This window comes from Mixophyes fleayi, chromosome 10 (assembly GCF_038048845.1).
Source record: "Mixophyes fleayi isolate aMixFle1 chromosome 10, aMixFle1.hap1, whole genome shotgun sequence".
Classification (NCBI taxonomy): Eukaryota; Metazoa; Chordata; class Amphibia; order Anura; family Limnodynastidae; genus Mixophyes; species Mixophyes fleayi.
In genome coordinates this window covers 44019616-44024615 of record NC_134411.1, presented here as the reverse complement: position 1 = coordinate 44024615, position 5000 = coordinate 44019616, and the positions used below count along the sequence as shown (strand labels likewise).

At 34.9% G+C, this 5000-nt stretch overlaps 3 non-coding genes across 3 annotated transcripts; all 3 read right to left on the bottom strand.

The window, feature by feature from the left end:
* Nucleotides 1-1262: 1262 nt before the first annotated feature.
* TRNAS-AGA (transfer RNA serine (anticodon AGA)) lies at nt 1263-1344 on the bottom strand. The gene has a single exon. It is a non-coding gene; the product is annotated as a tRNA-Ser (tRNA).
* A 1345-nt stretch (nt 1345-2689) lies between these two features.
* Nucleotides 2690-2771, bottom strand: TRNAS-AGA (transfer RNA serine (anticodon AGA)). Its single transcript has one exon. It is a non-coding gene; the product is annotated as a tRNA-Ser (tRNA).
* A 1344-nt stretch (nt 2772-4115) lies between these two features.
* On the bottom strand, nt 4116-4197 carry TRNAS-AGA (transfer RNA serine (anticodon AGA)). The gene has a single exon. It is a non-coding gene; the product is annotated as a tRNA-Ser (tRNA).
* Nucleotides 4198-5000: the final 803 nt, after the last annotated feature.

The following is a 5000-nucleotide window of genomic DNA, read 5'->3' as shown; positions in this document are numbered from 1 at the left end:
CAATGTTTGAAATAATAGAGATTGTTACTAAAGTGCTTTGTAGGTCAGATAAAGAAATCATCAGGTCCCAGCGAGATTAGAAGTCGGATCTCTGAATTAAGTGATCAAAAGTGCTTGCCATTACACCAAGTTACCCCTTTCCAAGAGGTTTTTGGAAATAATTCTCTCAGACTTTAAGCCACAAAAGAGTCAATTTGAATTGCATTTATCTGATGGCACCCTGCAACATATTTATTTTGGTTTAAACAGGTAAACACTTCTGTTAAAAAAAAAGAATTTGGAACAAGATTTTTTATCTGATTTATATGCAGAATTAAGTGCATGCTTTGTAAGTTTGTCCAAAGAACCGTGAATTTGGTGAACCTTTGCCTAGTTTCCAAAATAAATGTACAGGAATAAATTAATAGTGTGCTGATTCACAGATTGAATTTTTTCAGTATTTTAGGGGGATAGCGTAGTAACCGAAATCTGTCATTTCACTATGTTTGCAGCACAAGAGAACACAAAAAAGTGCTTTGTAGGTTAAAAATAGAGACCATGAGATGTCACTGACATTTGAACTTGCCTCTCATCAACCTCCTGGCCACAATAACCTCTTGAAATCTAGTGCTCAGGTGGAGATTTTATTTCTGTATTTTGTAGGGATTTAAAAGTCGCTGAGAACAGTCATTTGACTATATTTCTAATAAGATAGATTATGAAGAAAGTGCTTGGTTAGTGAGAAAAAGAAGTCATTAGGTGTTATTGATAATTAAACATCAGAACACCTTAACAACTTGGCTACAAATAAGTGTTTAACACAGTCACAACTCCAAGTGCTTAGCTGAACATTAATTGCTCCATATTTAGAAGGATCTGCAAAATCACTGAGGGCTGTCATTGGACTATGATTTTAACATGAGTCATTTTCTTTAAAGTGTTTAGCAGGTAAGTATATAAAGAAATATTGGATTAACAAACAGTATATCAATGATTAAAGATTCAAGCTTCTCTTCCAAATACTTGTGCATTATTACCCGATCTCAGATTTTCTCTGTAATGACGATAAGCTAAAAAATTGTTGCCAGTGCATGAAACCTTGAATGGATCACTCTGCCATTGACATTCAACTACCACTTGCTAAATAATTTAAATAAACCTCATACGCTGCTGGAACACTTCTGTCCATTTTTCTCTTTCCAGGATTAAATTTAAGATTGATACAAGGTGTAATAACAATTAACCAACCATGCGCATCTTTCAGTGAATATGACAAATTAAACCGTAGTCGGCAGGATTTGAACCTGCGCGGGGAAACCCCAATGGATTTCTAGTCCATCGCCTTAACCACTCGGCCACGACTACTTGTGATGAAAATCGTGTGAGCTGGAAATGACATTTTCTGCATTTTAAGATAATTTCATAATGAGTGGAAACTCTTACTTGACAATGTTTGAAATAATAGAGATTGTTACTAAAGTGCTTTGTAGGTCAGATAAAGAAATCATCAGGTCCCAGCGAGATTAGAAGTCGGATCTCTGAATTAAGTGATCAAAAGTGCTTGCCATTACACCAAGTTACCCCTTTCCAAGAGGTTTTTGGAAATAATTCTCTCAGACTTTAGGCCACAAAAGAGTCAATTTGAATTGCATTTATCTGATGGCACCCTGCAACATATTTATTTTGGTTTAAACAGGTAAACACTTCTGTTAAAAAAAAAGAATTTGGAACAAGATTTTTTATCTGATTTATATGCAGAATTAAGTGCATGCTTTGTAAGTTTGTCCAAAGAACCGTGAATTTGGTGCACCTTTGCCTAGTTTCCAAAATAAATGTACAGGAATAAATTTAATAGTGTGCTGATTCACAGATTGAATTTTTTCAGTATTTTAGGGGGATAGCGTAGTAACCGAAATCTGTCATTTCACTATGTTTGCAGCACAAGAGAACACAAAAAAGTGCTTTGTAGGTTAAAAATAGAGACCATGAGATGTCACTGACATTTGAACTTGCCTCTCATCAACCTCCTGGCCACAATAACCTCTTGAAATCTAGTGCTCAGGTGGAGATTTTATTTCTGTATTTTGTAGGGATTTAAAAGTCGCTGAGAACAGTCATTTGACTATATTTCTAATAAGATAGATTATGAAGAAAGTGCTTGGTTAGTGAGAAAAAGAAGTCATTAGGTGTTATTGATAATTAAACATCAGAACACCTTAACAACTTGGCTACAAATAAGTGTTTAACACAGTCACAACTCCAAGTGCTTAGCTGAACATTAATTGCTCCATATTTAGAAGGATCTGCAAAATCACTGAGAGCTGTCATTGGACTATGATTTTAACATGAGTCATTTTCTTTAAAGTGTTTAGCAGGTAAGTATATAAAGAAATATTGGATTAACAAACAGTATATCAATGATTAAAGATTCAAGCTTCTCTTCCAAATACTTGTGCATTATTACCCGATCTCAGATTTTCTCTGTAATGACGATAAGCTAAAAAATTGTTGCCAGTGCATGAAACCTTGAATGGATCACTCTGCCATTTACATTCAACTACCACTTGCTAAATAATTTAAATAAACCTCATACGCTGCTGGAACACTTCTGTCCATTTTTCTCTTTCCAGGATTAAATTTAAGATTGATACAAGGTGTAATAACAATTAACCAACCATGCGCATCTTTCAGTGAATATGACAAATTAAACCGTAGTCGGCAGGATTTGAACCTGCGCGGGGAAACCCCAATGGATTTCTAGTCCATCGCCTTAACCACTCGGCCACGACTACTTGTGATGAAAATCGTGTGAGCTGGAAATGACATTTTCTGCATTTTAAGATAATTTCATAATGAGTGGAAACTCTTACTTGACAATGTTTGAAATAATAGAGATTGTTACTAAAGTGCTTTGTAGGTCAGATAAAGAAATCATCAGGTCCCAGCGAGATTAGAAGTCGGATCTCTGAATTAAGTGATCAAAAGTGCTTGCCATTACACCAAGTTACCCCTTTCCAAGAGGTTTTTGGAAATAATTCTCTCAGACTTTAAGCCACAAAAGAGTCAATTTGAATTGCATTTATCTGATGGCACCCTGCAACATATTTATTTTGGTTTAAACAGGTAAACACTTCTGTTAAAAAAAAAGAATTTGGAACAAGATTTTTTATCTGATTTATATGCAGAATTAAGTGCATGCTTTGTAAGTTTGTCCAAAGAACCGTGAATTTGGTGAACCTTTGCCTAGTTTCCAAAATAAATGTACAGGAATAAATTAATAGTGTGCTGATTCACAGATTGAATTTTTTCAGTATTTTAGGGGGATAGCGTAGTAACCGAAATCTGTCATTTCACTATGTTTGCAGCACAAGAGAACACAAAAAAGTGCTTTGTAGGTTAAAAATAGAGACCATGAGATGTCACTGACATTTGAACTTGCCTCTCATCAACCTCCTGGCCACAATAACCTCTTGAAATCTAGTGCTCAGGTGGAGATTTTATTTCTGTATTTTGTAGGGATTTAAAAGTCGCTGAGAACAGTCATTTGACTATATTTCTAATAAGATAGATTATGAAGAAAGTGCTTGGTTAGTGAGAAAAAGAAGTCATTAGGTGTTATTGATAATTAAACATCAGAACACCTTAACAACTTGGCTACAAATAAGTGTTTAACACAGTCACAACTCCAAGTGCTTAGCTGAACATTAATTGCTCCATATTTAGAAGGATCTGCAAAATCACTGAGAGCTGTCATTGGACTATGATTTTAACATGAGTCATTTTCTTTAAAGTGTTTAGCAGGTAAGTATATAAAGAAATATTGGATTAACAAACAGTATATCAATGATTAAAGATTCAAGCTTCTCTTCCAAATACTTGTGCATTATTACCCGATCTCAGATTTTCTCTGTAATGACGATAAGCTAAAAAATTGTTGCCAGTGCCTGAAACCTTGAATGGATCTCTCTGCCATTGACATTCAACTACCACTTGCTAAATAATTTAAATAAACCTCATACGCTGCTGGAACACTTCTGTCCATTTTTCTCTTTCCAGGATTAAATTTAAGATTGATACAAGGTGTAATAACAATTAACCAACCATGCGCATCTTTCAGTGAATATGACAAATTAAACCGTAGTCGGCAGGATTTGAACCTGCGCGGGGAAACCCCAATGGATTTCTAGTCCATCGCCTTAACCACTCGGCCATGACTACTTGTGATGAAAAATGTGTGAGCTGGAAATGACATTTTCTGCATTTTAAGATAATTTCATAATCAGTGGAAACTCTTACTTGACAATGTTTGAAATAATAGAGATTGTTACTAAAGTGCTTTGTAGGTCAGATAAAGAAATCATCAGGTCCCAGCGAGATTAGAAGTCGGATCTCTGAATTAAGTGATCAAAAGTGCTTGCCATTACACCAAGTTACCCCTTTCCAAGAGGTTTTTGGAAATAATTCTCTCAGACTTTAAGCCACAAAAGAGTCAATTTGAATTGCATTTATCTGATGGCACCCTGCAACATATTTATTTTGGTTTAAACAGGTAAACACTTCTGTTAAAAAAAAAGAATTTGGAACAAGATTTTTTATCTGATTTATATGCAGAATTAAGTGCATGCTTTGTAAGTTTGTCCAAAGAACCGTGAATTTGGTGAACCTTTGCCTAGTTTCCAAAATAAATGTACAGGAATAAATTAATAGTGTGCTGATTCACAGATTGAATTTTTTCAGTATTTTAGGGGGATAGCGTAGTAACCGAAATCTGTCATTTCACTATGTTTGCAGCACAAGAGAACACAAAAAAGTGCTTTGTAGGTTAAAAATAGAGACCATGAGATGTCACTGACATTTGAACTTGCCTCTCATCAACCTCCTGGCCACAATAACCTCTTGAAATCTAGTGCTCAGGTGGAGATTTTATTTCTGTATTTTGTAGGGATTTAAAAGTCGCTGAGAACAGTCATTTGACTATATTTCTAATAAGATAGATTATGAAGAAAGTGCTTGGTTAGTGA